This window comes from Grammomys surdaster, unplaced genomic scaffold (assembly GCF_004785775.1).
Source record: "Grammomys surdaster isolate TR1022 unplaced genomic scaffold, NIH_TR_1.0 125934, whole genome shotgun sequence".
NCBI classification, from domain to species: domain Eukaryota; kingdom Metazoa; phylum Chordata; class Mammalia; order Rodentia; family Muridae; genus Grammomys; species Grammomys surdaster.
The window spans coordinates 725940-742070 of NW_021620757.1; the positions used below are offsets into that span (position 1 = coordinate 725940).

A 16131-nucleotide genomic window follows, 5' to 3' on the forward strand; every position below is an offset into this window, starting at 1 on the left:
GCACTCATTCCTAGTGGCACTGGGCAGGATGCCAGGCATCACCCTCTGTGTACAAGACTGCAGGGCAAGGTGCCCAGGACTGAGAAACAAAAACATCTGCCAGAGTCACCGAGTTGTTGGTTGCCTGAGTTCACCCACAGAGAACTCAAGGACAGTGAACTGCCAGACCGTTTCCAGGATATGTCTCAGTCTTTGTCCCCGGGAGGGACACCAAGAGCTGCAGAACCCAAGCCCAAGAGTCAGCCAACACAGAATCAAATGCACATACCTCCCATTATAACAGGCAAGTGGACAAAAAATCAGGAGCAGAAGCCAGGTCCCTCTTGACCCCTGTTAAGACATCAGACACTGGGTCTGGGCCATTTCTAGACGAGAGCCAAGCCACTAGGAGAAATATGAAGACAGCTTCTATAAGAACCTTTTTGGTAAATTTTGTTTCTTCCAATAAGACACCCAAATCAGCTTGATTATGTTTTTTTTCCCCCACAGAAAATACTGGTTCTAGGGAATAGAGTTGTCCCCACTTTTGTTGATTTCTATGGTCTCTGAAGCACCCGGAAACATTAGAGTCCAGGAAGGTTCCCAAAGCTGACCTTGACTTGTGGGGTAGCTTTGGACTTTCTGCTAGTATGGTCAGTCTCTTGTAGAAAAGTATCATGATAGGCCAGAGTGAGTTAGGCTGAGCAAGGTTTAGCTGAAGAAGAATATCATATATAAATAACACTCCTGACAAAAAGAAGAAAAAAAACTAGATGGTAAGTTGGCTGATTGGTAAACCATGTATCTATAACAGCCACCTGAAGTGAGATTTATTTTGATAAATGTATCATATTTCAGCTGTTCCCCCAGCCCAGTATCCTCTATACGATTTTTATCTTAGGCCATTTCTAAGTCTTTTCCCCTTGTCCTCTCATGTATACAATTCAGAATTTGATTTTTAAATGGCCTTTTGGCTGGATGACTTGAGACTCCAAAGTATAACAATATGGTAGAAGTATTGGGACAATTTATGTGTCATCTATGGAGACATTCCTTCAGCTCTATGGGTTCCACAGGAAGCTTGCTGTTGGGTTAAGAAAACATATAGGCAACATACAGTGACATCAAACTTCCTTCCCTGACGCCAACTGGGTGTTTGATGTGGTGACATTCTGAAGTCAGCCAATGCCAGTTTCATTTGTATGATTCACATTTTTAATCTTTGGAAATGCTGAACATGGATCCAATGAATGGACCCAAATTCCACCCAGCTGTACAAGTAAGATTATTTATAAATAGTCCCTTCCCTATGTTAGTCTTCAGACTTACATCCTGTGATTTAGACGGTCCAGTAGTTCATTAAGCAGCTGTCGTCATGGCTTCAAATGACTTTACCTCAGCACTCTTTGACTTCTAATGAAGCTACTCCAAGATGATTCCCAGCATTTACTCAACAGGAAATGAACAAGAAGCAATTGCTAGCCAACCTCCCTTCATGTTAGCCCCTCGTCACTAAGACATTAGATATCTTTTGAGTTCATTCTTAAATGCTCTTTGATCTTGCAACTGTGTACTAAAAGCTGCTTGAGATTCCACCTCAGACTAGTCAGAATGTCTAAGATCAAAAACTCAGGTGACAGCAGATGCTGGTGAGGATATGGTGAAAGAGGAACACTCCTCCATTGTAGGTGAGATTGCAAGCTGGTACAACCACTCTGGAAATCACTCTGGCGATTCCTCAGAAAATTGGACATAGTACTACCCAAGGACCCAGCTATAACATTCCTGGGCATATACTCAAAAGATGCTCCAACCTATAACAAGAACACATGCTCCACTATGTTCATATCAGCCTTATCTATAATACCCAGAAGCTGGAAAGAACCCAGATGTCCTTCAACAGAGGAATGGATACAGAAAATGTGGTACACAATGGAGTACTACTCAGCTACTAAAAACAATGACTTCATGAAATTCACAGACAAATGGATGGAACTAGAAAATATCATCCTGAGTGAGATAACCCAGTCACAAAAGAATACACATGGTATTTACTCACTGATAAGTGGATATTAGGCAAAAAAGCTCAGAATACCCATGATACAGCTCACAGACCATATGAAGCTCAAGAAGAAGGAAGACCAAAGTGTGGCTGCTTCAGACCTTCTTAGAAGGAGAAACAAAATACTCACAGGAGGTAGAGGGTGGGAGGGATTTAGGAAGAAGAGAGGAGGGGAAGGGGAAAAGGGGGGACAGGATCAAGTATGGGAGGAGACAAGGATGATACACAGAGGGTCATGAAATTGAACAGAAGTGTGTAGCAACGGGGATGGGGAACTGGAGGTAGCCATCAGAAAGTCCCAGATGCCAGGAAAGCAAGAGACTCCCAGGACCCAGCGGGGATGAGATTAGCTGAAATGCCCAACAAAGGTGAGAACCTGTAGAGACCATATCCAGAGGTTAGACAAGGCCCCCGGTTGGGGCATGGGGCCACCCACTCATCTCCAAATTTTTAACCCAGAATTGCTCCTGTCTAAAAGAAATATGGGAACAAAGTGTAGACCAGAGACTGAAGGAAAGGCCATCTAGAGGCTGCCCCACCTGGGCATCAATCCCATATACAGTCACCAAACCCAGCCACTATTGCAGATGACAAGAAGTGCTTGCTGACAGGAGCCTGAAATAGCTGTCTCTTGAGGAGCTTTTCCAGAGCCTGACCAATACAGATGTAGATGCTCACAGCCAACCATCAGACTGAGCACAGGGACCCCAATGGAGGAGTTAGAGAAAGGACTAGAGGAGCTGAAGGGGTTTACAACCCCATAGGAAGAACAACAATATCAACCAACCAGACCAGACCCTGCAGAGCTCCCAGGGACTAAACTACCAACCAAAGAGTACACATGGAGGGACCCATGGCTCCAGCTGCATATGTAGCAGATGATGGCCTTGTCCAGCATCAATGGGAGGGGAAGCCCTTGGTCCTGTGAAAGCTTGATGCCCCAGTGTAGGTGAACGCCATGGTGGGGAGGCAGAAGTAGATGGGTGGAGGAAGCAGGGGGAAGAAGGATGGGACAGGGGAGTTGCCTAGGGGAAACCGGGAAAGGCAATAACATTTGAAATGTAAATAAATAAAATATCCAATAAAAAATAAATTAGTTTTAAAAAAAGAAAAGACTGAATGTCAGGATCCTGAAATCATTTCTTTTTAAAGAATGAAACAGAGAAATGTTGCAGCAATTGCAGTACTGAATACATTTCTAATGCTCCATGTTCAAAAAAAAAGTCATGAAACAGTTGAAAATATTTTTCTTCTATCTATTCATAAAATATACCTTTGGTCATATGTTTTTAAACTTTAATTTCAGCACAAAATTGTCATATCAGTCATCAAGTAGAAATGTACCAATGCATTGTTCATTTCAACATTGAAAAGGGAGAGGTACTTCTCAGGGTCTCCTACGATAAATCCTTTCATTGACACTTCTAGCCAGAATTACAGAACTTGGAAGCCAGCAAATAATTTATTCGTTGGGTATCAATTAAATTTTCATGTATCTGTCATTATCAAAAGGAAAGCCAGGTTTTTTAGTCTCAATTTTTTTCTGCTCCAAGATGCCTCTAAAACACAGGTTTCCTCTAAAGTATTCATTTCATGCATTCACTGCATTCCAGATGTGACCACAACTGCATATTTTAGTGCCCCCAGACAATGACACTTCCTCTATGTCAGACACTGTGTTAAGTGCTATATGAAGTGTAACATTTAACCTCACACCCGCCATATTCCTCTGTGTACTGTGGCATTATGTTACACAGTATATTAAGCTGTTACCCTGTTATTAATCGCCTCCCTTGGGAGATGAGACTGAGTCACAGAGGTCAAATAAGCTTTCCACAGTCAAAATAGCAAGCAAACAGCAGTGAAGACTGGGATCTAAATTTTTTTAGTCTCGTTTTTATTAGCTCTCTAAGCATTTCATACAGTGTATTTAATCACATTGACTCTATCCCCCAACTTCTCCCAAACACCCACACCCCATCCCTACCCATCCAATTTTATGTCCTTCTCTTCTTCCTCTTCTTCCTCTTCTTCCTCCTCCTCCTCCTCTTCTTCTTCTTCTTCTTCTCCTCCTCCTCCTCCTCCTCTTCTTCTCCTTCTTCCTTTTCCTCTCCTTCTTCTCCTCCTCTTCTTCTCCTTCTCCTCCTCTTCCTCCTCCTCTTCCTCTCCTTCTTCTTCTTCTCCTCCTCCTCCCCCTCCTCCTCCTCCCCCTCCTCCTCCTACTCTTCCTTCCCCTCCTCTTCTTCTTCTTCCTCTTCCTCTTCTTCTCTTCTTCTCCTTCTCCTTCTTCCTCTTCCTCTTCCTCTCCTTCTCCTTCTCCTTCTCTGTCTTCTCCTCTTCCTCCTCCTCCTCCTTCTCCTTCTTGTCCTTCTTCCTTTATAAATCTATCTAGTCCAATCTGTGCTGCCCATATGCTCTTGGGTGTGTGGCCTTCCACTGGAAACTGCCTGATCAAACTACCAGAGACTCTTAAAGAAAATGGTCTCTCCCTCCCCCCACAACTATCAGTCACAATTAGTTCCTCAGTTAGATATAGGACTCAGCGCCCCCCTTTCCTCCCCATGTTGGATTTGTATCCTGTCTGGACTTCCATGTGTTTTATACATTCTGTCCCAGCAAATGTGAATGTTCATATGTACAACTGCCTGCCATGCCCCCAAAACACTTTCTCCACTACCTCTTTTTATTTGTAAGAAAAAAAGATAGGAAAGTGCCAGGATTAAACAGCACTGGAGATGAATTGACAGACATTGAGGAAAGCAATGATTGAAAAGCAGTTATGTTACAGAATTATGGGACGTGCTGCCTTCAGGAGCCTGGTCCTCAACACTCCCCACACCAGCTTCCTCTAGTTCTGTCTGCTTGCACACATTTTTTCCTCCAAGAGAACCCAGATGATCTTTAGCAAGTAGATGTGAGATACTCTTTGAATGATTTCCTCTATGTAAATACAAAATTCTTCTTTAAAAAAAAATACGTCTGTTGGACATGGTGGCAAAAAGATACAAAGTGAGGCCTTATCTCAAATTCTAAAGATCTTGAAATACTAAAAATAAAATCTATCTACATTTTGTAAGAAAAAATTAATTCTAATTATGACTCAGAGAGCATGTTAATAAATACTGAGAGTTACATTTTTAAACTTTTTGTGCATACATCTCTTCTCATTAAATATAGATTATACTAATTTGGATTTCATTTTATAGCACTTAAACATTATTGTGAATGCCATAAGAGTCAACAGGTATTTCTACAGTCATATTTGTATGAGAACATGTGTATGTGGGAGAGTGTGCGTGTGCAAGCTAGTAAGAATGTGGTGTGCGTGTGCGTGCGTGCGTGTATGTGTGTGTGTGTGTGTACGTACGCATGTGTGAGAGAGATTCTCCAGGAGGTTTGTTGCTGCTGCTGCTGCTGCTGTTTTGTCAAGATTTGTCAATGTCCAGAAGCAGGACAGTTAGGCTGGGTTATGGGGGCTCTAACTCTGGCTCTAACGAATGCTTGGCAAGTATTTTATTGACTGAACCATCTCCCCAGCCTCTTGCAGCCATATTGTAATAGCTGTCTGGGTCCCTGCCTAAATGCATTTAAGCAGCCCATTAGTGCTCTTCTGACTGCCACATGTGTACTGTCAGCCACTGTGTACTGTATAATGTTTGCACACCTGCACACATAATACAGATGAAATAAAATTAAAATCTCTTCCAGCCAATAAATCTGAACTTCAAGTTTTAAAAAAAAAATCAAAACTGGGTCACTTACCAACAGTCACATCACTGGGACTTCATAGAAAAACCGTGAAAGAACATTGAATTCCACCCTGAGTTGGATACAGTTTGTTATCAGATGAAATAAAGCAGGAATTTATATTAAATAACCCACAGCAAGAACTCTCATTTAATTACAGTGTACCTCTCTTATTAATTTACCATTTCCTGCCCACTAAGGGGTGTGGTCAAGAACAAGCTTGCCTTATTAGATCCAGTTCTCTGTTAACTTATCCAGAGGACACCCTACTGGTCCCTGTTACCCTCTCCTGGGCCCACACACACCACACCGACGTCATTCTATGCTACCAAGTCTATCTACAACTGTGGAGAATTCTAAGCCTTCCTGCAATTACTTAAAAGTTACCAATTTTTAATGCGGAATTTTATTTTCTTGATTCCAACAGTGTGTGTTTCTGTTTATTATTTTCTCGAATCTAACCACAGTATTTTATTAGTTCCAACCATGTCTGCTATTTGCTACTTTAACTACTCCAGCTATATAATGATGCAACTGGTATAGCGCCCTCAGCGTGACACATGGGAAATTTTCAGTAAGTATTAAAGGCTACTGTGATGTATATAAGTGCTGTAAACACTTGTTCACCCCAGTCTACAGAAAGACTACCTAAAATGTCCCATCATGGTAGGAAGAAGGAATATACAGCCTCGCCTAGCGTTTGGGGAGCACCAATTTCTACCCTGTACATTTCCTGAATAAGCTTCAGCCTCTCCAGTCTGTAGTTGCTCTATTTTTTCTTTCTCTCAGTACCCCTCCCAACAGCTCTGGTCTGTTTCTTTATTCGATAGGCCCATCTTGCTAACACGACGATATGTGTGTGTATTTGCACACCAGAGCAGTGAAGCAGATTTCAGTAGATAGACAAATAACTAACACGTTGGGCTCAGGGAGAGACACACAAGGAATGTGGATCTCGGCATATGCATCTTCATTATCTCTGCTCAACTGGAGCAATCAAGCATTAGCAAAATCCTTGTTTAAACAAAAACGTTGACGATATTGAAAAAACAAACAAACACAACCAGCCCAAATGTGCTGTTGAAGAGAGGTTGGAGAGGTGGCTCAGTGGCTGTGTGTGTGTGTGCTCGCTGCTCTGTCAGGAGACTGGAGTTCAGTTCCCAGCACCTGTGTCTAGCATCTCACAACTGCCTGTAACTCCAGATACTGAAGGCCTAGGGCTCTCTTCTGGTATCTGCAGGTGCCTACACTCACACGTGCATGTACACACACACACACACACACACAATAAGGAAAATCTTAAATGGAACCAAAAAAAAAAGCCCACAGAAAGGAGATCGTACAATGCACAAGCAAGCCTCACTAGCATGATGCCCAGGAACTGGAATTCTCTGTTTTACCTGAACCCTTCTATATAGCATTCCCACTAACCTAACACATTAAGAAGTTCCTTCTTCTGTATTCTCCAGTCTTATTTTCCCTTAAAGCAAATTCATTTGTGTGAGTGTGAGGGGGTTCCAGACCAGGGGGACGCAGGCTGGCCTCCTCTTGCCTTCATCTTTCCTCTATCAGAGAGCCCTCAGAGCAAACTGGAGAAGCAGAACCCATCTATTCTGAGCTCATGTGAATGTCTCCTGATCTACTAAAGCCTGCTACTGCTGCTGCTCTGAGAGGCATCAGATTGACTCTTCTCTCTTCAATCCCACACCCCAGTCCTAAAAGACTTTCCCTGGACTAATGTATGTGACTGTGCAAGGGAGACATATTGGAGTACATATTCCAGTGAGATAGCTGCAATTTAACTAAACTCTTTAGAAGAAAATGTGTCACCCAAAGGAAACCACCTAAGGGTCAATGTTCATGTGTTGGAATACTTCTCTGGTCGTGATATGTAGCAAGGTTACTGAGCTTTTGGGATCCTTGCTGGAAGAAGTGAGTCATGGAGGTGGGAGGGAGATTTTGAGGATTTATAACCCAATCCCCCGATGCACTTCCTTCCTCTGTCTCTCTGTCTCTGTCTCTCTGTCTCTCTCTTTCCATCCTGACTGATGATTCAATGTGATCAGGGGCTTCCCATTCCTTCCATCATGCCCTCCCCTCAAAAATTAACTGTATCCCCTCAAATTTTAAGCCACAACAAACCCTTCCCTACTGAAGTCACCTACAGTCAGGCATTTTGGTCATACCGATGAGAAAGTAACTAAAACATACTGTGATCCTATTTTTCAGATGAGGAAAGTGAGACTCAGAGATGTGAAGCAGTGTGCCCTGTATCACAGAGCCAGTCAGTAACAGACCCAGTCTCTGCAAGTTCAAGATCTAAGCACAAAATGGCACGCTCCCAAACTGCCTTTTGACAGTAGCCAGATAGACACTTTCTTCCCAAGACTCTTTTTAAAATGTGTAGATCATTCTGAGATAAAGAATGTGAATGAGAAATCAAAACACACATGCAGAAAGCATAAGGTACAGTCCTAAAAAACAAAACAAAAACCTTACTTGATTACTGGTGTTTAATTTTTGTGGTAAAGCCTATGCAGAACTCCACATGTCTTCCTCTGAATTTATGTTTCTACTGGAACTGGAGATCAAGAGTTGGTGGAAGGAGATGAATTTACTTACAGTTTTGGCCGGAACCAGGGAAAGACACTCCCTCCATCCCTCTCCATGTTGCCTATAGCAAATGAAAGATGAAGAGGAGTAAGAGTGATACATCTGTAGATTTAGCTGAGTCCAAATGATCAGAATTGAGCATAAATCTTAAGCTCCTGTGGAAATGAATTATCTTTAATATACATGTAATCAGTGAATTACTCCAGTGGCTGTATTTATTACCTTATGCTAGTACCCAATAACTACACAAAGAAACCAAGATTTATGTAAAACTATATCTCAATAGCTGAGCAGTTAAATGATGTGTCTTAACCTCCTATGCTAATCTAGATAACTACCAGCACCATCCCATAATACTTGCACGTTATTATTGACCTGGCTCTTTGGGCTTCAGGTGTCTTTCCATGATCTTTCTAGACCACGTCCTCCAAATCCTCCAACTTCCTCAATGATCTGAATCTCCCTCTCTCCCTCACTCCTCCCTCTGGTTAGTGGACATTCTGCCCCCTTCTCTATTCTGCCCAGCCATTGGATGATCACCATTTATTAACAAGACATAGAATAAATGGTAAGAACTGTTTACACAAACTTAAGACAGGAGATTCTTGGTATAAGGATGACAATGCTGTATCTTGATTAAAACAAGATATGAGGGCAGAAAAGTCAGCATTTGACTAACCCAAGGGTAAACTTTACACAATGTATGAAAACATTATGCCTACACTCCTGGGAGACAGATCTATCCTCAGGTATCACTCCTGTAGACAACTTAGCCTTATAACCAGCCTGGAATATCCTGCAGAAATTCTAACCTTAGTACACCCTTCCTGACCATTCCAATATTACCTCATTTGGATGACAAGAAGGAGGGACTGGCTTGCTGAAGAGAGGCTTAATTATATTTGCTGGCAGGATATTTCTTGTTCTGTTGAAGGAAAGAGACTAGGAGTATGAAAAACAGTAAAGCCAACACTGAAATGAAATGCAAATAATGTCTATTGATTTTAACACACTGCTACTGTATAGGAAAAGATTAGTGGGAAGGAAAGAGATGTGGATAACTGCAGAAAGAACTACACATGAGAGGAGGTCAAGGAATAGACAAAAGACATAGACTGGCTTTAAGCCAATGAAGTGATCAGCTCATTCCCCAGAGGCTACTTCTTTTTAATGGCTTTCCCCTGAGAGCTGCTGGGTGACCTTTGATTGAACATCTCTGAGAATTTTTTCCACAGGCTCACTCCCCTGGCATCATGTTGTAACCTCATCTAGGGACACATGGAGCCTTGGTGATGCTTCATGGGTTCAAGTCAAATGTTCACATGGTTGCCTGCAGAGTTTGGGTAGCGGCTAGGAGAAAGGGCCCAGACTTGGTGACCAATAGGCTTGATTCAAATCCCAGATCTTCCATATAATATAGGGCAGTTAACTGGATGTTCAGATTGCAACTTGTTGCTCTAAAACATCCAGAGTAAGGACAGTGGAAATAGTTCTTTCCTTCTCCCCACCCTCACATAAAACCAAAACAACAACAACAACAAACCTAGGTTGAGCCAAAGATGAGGGCGAAGTGGAGAGACTGGGCAGTAGTAAGTCCTTAGGCCAGTTGTGGAACTTTTCATTTGATCGCCTGACAGCTTGTCTACTTTCCACTTACTGGTGGGTTTGGCAGGAAACATGCCCATACATAGAGACAGATCCAGATTTCGTGGAGCTAGTGCCTCAAGCAATGTTGGCATCCCTCTTTGAGGTAGAGAAAACAAAAGGATCTACTTCAGCAAATTGCATAAAAATGAATAGCCTTGACAGAGTCATATCCACAGGCCCTGGGCACATGAGAGTCCCAAACTTTAAAACATACCCCCTTCCATTCTCTAACTTTCCAGGACTCCAAGTCTATAAAATTATGCTGCCCACATTCAAGTCAGCTCTTCCTTCCTAAGCTAAACCTAAACCCAGAAGTATCTCCCAGTGATGACAAACCCCCTCCAGTTAGTCATGATTATATGTACACACACACACACACACACACACACACACACGCACACGCACATGCACACCCACACGTACACGATACATACACATATATACATACATTCCATGGAAGGAAGAAGGGAACATAGGTAGAAGACAAGACTATTCAAAAGTGTTGATTTGCTTGCATGACCAAGCTCTAGTGGCAGTTTGGAGCAGGGGAATATTCTTAACGGCAGCAAGCAGCTAACACCCACTTGGAAATGAATGCCCTTTGTACTTGGCTTATAAGAGATGAAGCTAGGCAGCCACATCCTATAAGATGCTGTGATTGGGCTGTGGAGTCTCCTCCTAAGATGCTCCTTCCTGGTTTCTGTGCCTTTAAAAAGGAAAATAAAGGACAATGCATTTATCTCTATTGCTCTCCATGATTTTATAAGCCAATGACACAGAAAGCCTATTCTGAAAAACTGAAGCCAGGAGACAGATTCCAACTTGGTTGGCGTATATGATGCCAGGTGTTACTTATCCTCTGAGCAACTTGGTTTTCTCTTTAGCTCATCTGTGGAATGGCAGGTCTGTTTTTATAACATATTCAGGGGCTCTGGCTACTTTCTTCTCTTCCTAGGGAGGCAACAGGAGCTTCATCTTCTATTGATGCAAAGGTAGTCTTTGAGGAGAAGGAGAGAGAGAGAGAGAGAGAGAGAGAGAGAGAGAGAGAGAGAGAGAGAGAGAGAGAGAGACCAGCGGCTTTGCATTCCAGCTGCTGTGCCTTCACAGGATGGACCGTGTTCTTTTTACACTGTGAACCAGAAGAAACCCATCCTTCCTTAAGTTGCCTTTGTTCAGTATCTTGTTACAGCAAATGCAGAACAGAGACTAGCCAGCCAGGTGTGTATGTGTGGCTGGTGCTGAAAGACCCAGCACCTGAAAGGATGTGTTTAGAGAGAATTCTAGAACTTTGGTTTCTTTTAAAAACACAGAAATATTATAAGAACTCGGTTTTTGTTTTAATGCCAGATGTAGGCATACGGGGCTGCTTCAGACTGTCCGCAGCGGCTGACTACGTTTTGCCTCCTGCTCTAGCAGAGGTGTGGTTTTGTCAGCTGCAGATAGCTTTTGCAATTGTGTAACACTTGGAATTCTAGGTTGTTTTCAGAGAGTGTGGTTGGCAGTTATGGGGTGAGAGGTGGATGCATTTTTTTAGTAGTTATGCTCAAAGAAGAAACAAGAAGAAAGGAATTGGATTCAAGGATCTCTATCCCTCTACCTCCCCTTTATCATCCTTCCTCTCCTATCTAGTGATAGGGGGTGAAACCTGGGGGACAAAGGATGGAAAAAAGAAGAGTCCACCAAGTACCAAAGACCAGCTACAAGCAAAGAAGGAAAAAGAAACTTGATTCAAGGATCTCCGTCTCTCTCTCTGCCCTCCTCTATTCTTTCTCTCCTATCTAGTGATAGGAAATGAAACTGGGGGGAGGGGAGATAAAGGGTGGGGCAAAGAACCCACAACATAGCAAGGTCAGCTACAGGTGTGTTTCAAGATTGAGCTCACAATTCAAAGTTTAATATTTGATACCTTGAAAATATTAAAAATAACTCGAGATGAATCCTGAAGAGGTCATGTGTCTACCTGATACTTCCACTGAGTGTATTTATCCTGTTAGCTTCAGGGAAATGGAGGCACTCAGGGGAGAGAAATCATTCATAATTTAGATGGAAATCATAAAATACAGTCTGATGATAGGGTACTCTTGGCCTCTGCCTCCCTCACCCCCAACCCTTGCCAGGTGCACCCCAAATCCTGCAGGCATGTGATACTTTACTTCACTAAGAGTTGCGAACTGTGTGGTGCATCGAAATAAGATCTATCCAGCTGCTGTTCCTAGAAGGAAGGCTCATGTATTCACCTCCTGGTTTTCTACATCATTTAAAATTCGAGTGGCTGTTTTTCCTGGGAGGTTATTTTTGCTCCCAATTACAGGGACCAAAATAGCAGAAACTGCTCTAGATATACAGAAATGGCTGGCATTTGTTTAATTGGTTTTCAACAGTGTCTTCATGAAAACTTGTGTGTGTGTGTGTGTGTGTGTGTGTGTGTGTATGTGTTTCCCAAGTGCCCTATGCTCCTTATGGTTCATCTTCCTAAAGAATATTCTCATATCCTTGATTCTAGGGTACAACTGGCTATTGGGTCCTCCTACAGGGGCCTCAGAGTCAAGTTCAGGCTCCTGGAGTTTGCTTAAAGACTGAGCTTGTTGGCAGTGGCCACACTCCCTCCTCATGGGCAGCCCAAGCCATGGTTATAGGACACCAAGAAGAGAACGCTGCTGGTTGCCCCGCAATTGCTAAACACTAATGCTGTTTCCAGCTTTGGGAGAGCCAGGGGAAGCATCCTTAGGGGGTAAACTACACACAGCCATACTTACTCAACTTGTTGGGAATATGAACTACAAAGTGATATTTCACAAGCCACTTAAGCAATGGTCAGTCCATTTCCCAAAAGTGATACTGCTGGGGGTGTGGGCAGAAGGCATACATGAAAGCGATTTTTTCCAGACCAAGGCAAAGTCTACAAGTTCTAAGCTCTATATTCTCCCTCTGGTTCCATCTTGTCCCCTGTTGCTGTGTCCTGCGCAGCTTTGGAAATTAACCCAACTGGGTTAATGTGGTCTCAGAAGAAAGGACAGACATACAGATACATGCAGAAAAAAAGCTAGGATTGGGTGGTTTGTGCTTGCTCTGATGGAGCTGCACCAACTATGTAACAACCCGGACCCTCACTGCATTTATTATGTATAGCACCAGACAAGAGAAAGAGGAATTAGCTCACATCTGTAGGAGGTCTCTGTAGGTCTTAGCAGTCCCAGGTTGCTGTCATCTGTGAGAAGGAGGCCATGGTTGGTAGTATTTACACACACAAATCAATCAGTAAACATTCATACTTGGGCCAGAGAAAGACTACCATTTTCCTCTGAACATCACCGTTGTTATTCCCATGAGTCAGAGGCGTTGGAGAACTAGTCAAGGCTGCGCATGTCAAAGAGTATGCTTTCCCTAAAACTTCATCTGCTTTTTTTTATACATTAACTTGGGGCTTTCTCAGATCCTCACATCCCGTGGTCTCTTGCTGTAACCAGGTCTTTAAATAGTACCAGATGCATTGACTTTCTAGTACTTTCATAACCAACTATCTGAAACTCATCAGTTGAAACAAGACTCATTAATCAGTTCACAGTTCTGTAGTTCAGACATCCTGTGAACTAGGCTGAGTATTCTGTTTGAGGTCTCACACAGCCCAAGTCAGGGTGCCAGCTGGCTGGGCTCTTATCTGGTGGTTCTAAAGAGAATCGAGTTCCTGGTTCATTTGTATTGTTAGCAAAAGCTATTTCCTTTTCATGGTTCCCATATGGTCCCTTCCATCTCCAAGCCTGCAATGGTTGACTAAGTCCTTCCCATACTTGACTCCTCCTGACTTTTTCTGCCCTCCTTTCTGATATCAAGGGCTCTTGTGGTTACCTCTGATATACCTAGATAATCCATGAGTTATTGTTCTCCTTTGAGTCAGCTGATTAGCAGTAGCAATTATATCTATAAATTTCTTCCCGACATAGCCACAAGAGATCAGACTAACACTAGGGACAGAAGCCATGAGATTTCCATGTTCTGCTCTCCCCAGTTCATTCAGGAGCCCCTGTGATTCTCAGGCACCACATGCATGCCCAGTTCCCCAAAAGTTTTATCCAAAAACAGAAAAAATGCAGTGACAAGTTCAGTATTTCACTAAATACTTTTATCAGTCTAAAATCCCCCACACTCATCACCATTTAAATTGACAGTGACAATGCTCTGGGGCACTCCATTTTGTCTAACCCCTCAACAAAATCCTTCCTCCTATGTGGATCCAGACAGTGGAAGAAACAAGTTATCTGCTCCCAACATACAAACACAGGACAGGAGACAGGTAATAGTCATAACATTCCCATTCTGAGATTGGAAGAGAAGAAAGCAGAAATCACAAGTTCAAAGCAGAATCCAGCTTGGCAGACACAGTTACGCTTCAGTGCCTGGTAATCATTCTCCATGGCTCTCCACAGTGTTGACTGAGTCACTCAGTAAACCAAGGAGCACTGTCTTCCAGGCAGTGAGCTAAGGGCCCAACATATATCCTGACTCATTTACTCCTCTCAGTTATCCTGTGATCTGCAGTCACTCCTCCGTATCCACTGAGATTGTGTCCAAAGTCTCCATGGATACCAAATCTGCAGAAACTCAGTTCCTTTTTTTTTTTTTTTTTTTTACTTTTATCTGCATTTATTTTATGCTGAATTTATTCCCGTGCCATGAGCTTCTGTTTCTTCAGTTTCTTCTGGGATATCTTTTTCTTCTGTGCTACCTCCTCTTCTGGCTTTGGAACAATCTGTTCCTTCTCAGTGAGGATCATCTCAATGTGGCAGGGGGAGCTCATGTACGGGTTAATCCAGCCATGAGCTCTGTAAATTCGTCAGCCCATCTTAGGTGCCTTGTTCACCTGGATGTGTTCAATGACTAGAGAATCTACATCTAAACCCTTAAGTTCAGCATTACTCTCTGCGTTTTTAAGCATGTGCAGCAAAAACTCTGCACTCTTCTTTGGCCACCGTCCCTGTGTCCAGCCCCATTGTTTGGCCTGGGCTCACCTACCAACTCCACCATTATACCGACGGAATGGCACACATTGTTTTTTTAAAGTGACATCCTTCAGGTACTTGGTAGCTTTTCGGATGTGCATGCCCTTGATGGCCTGGGCAGTTTCCCGGGTGTTCTTAAAGTGAACGCGAAGGTTTGAACCTTGTGATTTACAAGATTTTGTGGGATTTTCTGGGTCAAGAGAGTAGCGAACTATCTTGACGAGTCACCTGTGAACACAACAGCTAGTCACTAACACAATCAGCAAGAAACCAGTTCCTAATCTAAACTGCCATGCTGTATTTGCACATAACCTACTACACAGGCTATCTGACACACTTTACATCTTCACTAGGCAGCTTGTAATGCCAAACACAAAGTCAGTGGTTACTCTAGCATGTTGTTTAGGGAATAATGACAAGAAGCCTGAGTTTTCAATACAGACACAATTTGTTTTGCCTGCATCCTTTTGATATGTAATTAGTTGAATCTACCCATGCAGAATCCCCAGATAGAAAAGTCCAACAACTGTTCATTGCTATTTTTTATCCCCGGGGTTGCTGGTGAAGACACGAGATTACATGGGTTAGACAGTCTGTCCTCACATGTTCAAGCAAGACAGTGGAAGATCTGGCCTCAACAGATCAGGCAGCCTGATTTCAGACCCTCTATACTTTTTTGCAAGATGCATCTTGCAAAACCAGTGATGCTTTTAAGCCATTGAGATCTGCTCATGAAAGTAGACTTTGGGAGGTTACTTTAGCCTTTGCGCATTATTTTTTCTGAACATGTGTGTGTGTGTGTGTGTGTGTGTGTGTAACCAATTACAGTGCAGGTGCTGTACAGGAGGTTAAAAATACACCTAGCAACTGGGATGGGATCTGAAGAGGAAAGGTACAAGAGGAATCTCGAGTCCTAAATGTACCTGTAAAATATTTTCTTCTCCAAAATATTTTATAGACTGTTTATTTGCATATAAATCTTGCTTTTACCAATGAATAACTTTTCATCCTTTGAAGAAAAGAAAAGCTGGCTTCATGGCCATAGATGCAATTATTTCCTTTGTTCTTTGCCGCTGATGCAAGAAT

The 16131-nt window shown here is 42.7% G+C and overlaps 1 pseudogene; it reads right to left on the reverse strand.

The window, feature by feature from the left end:
• Positions 1-14705: 14705 nt before the first annotated feature.
• LOC114608714 lies at positions 14706-15294 on the reverse strand (annotated as a pseudogene).
• Positions 15295-16131: the final 837 nt, after the last annotated feature.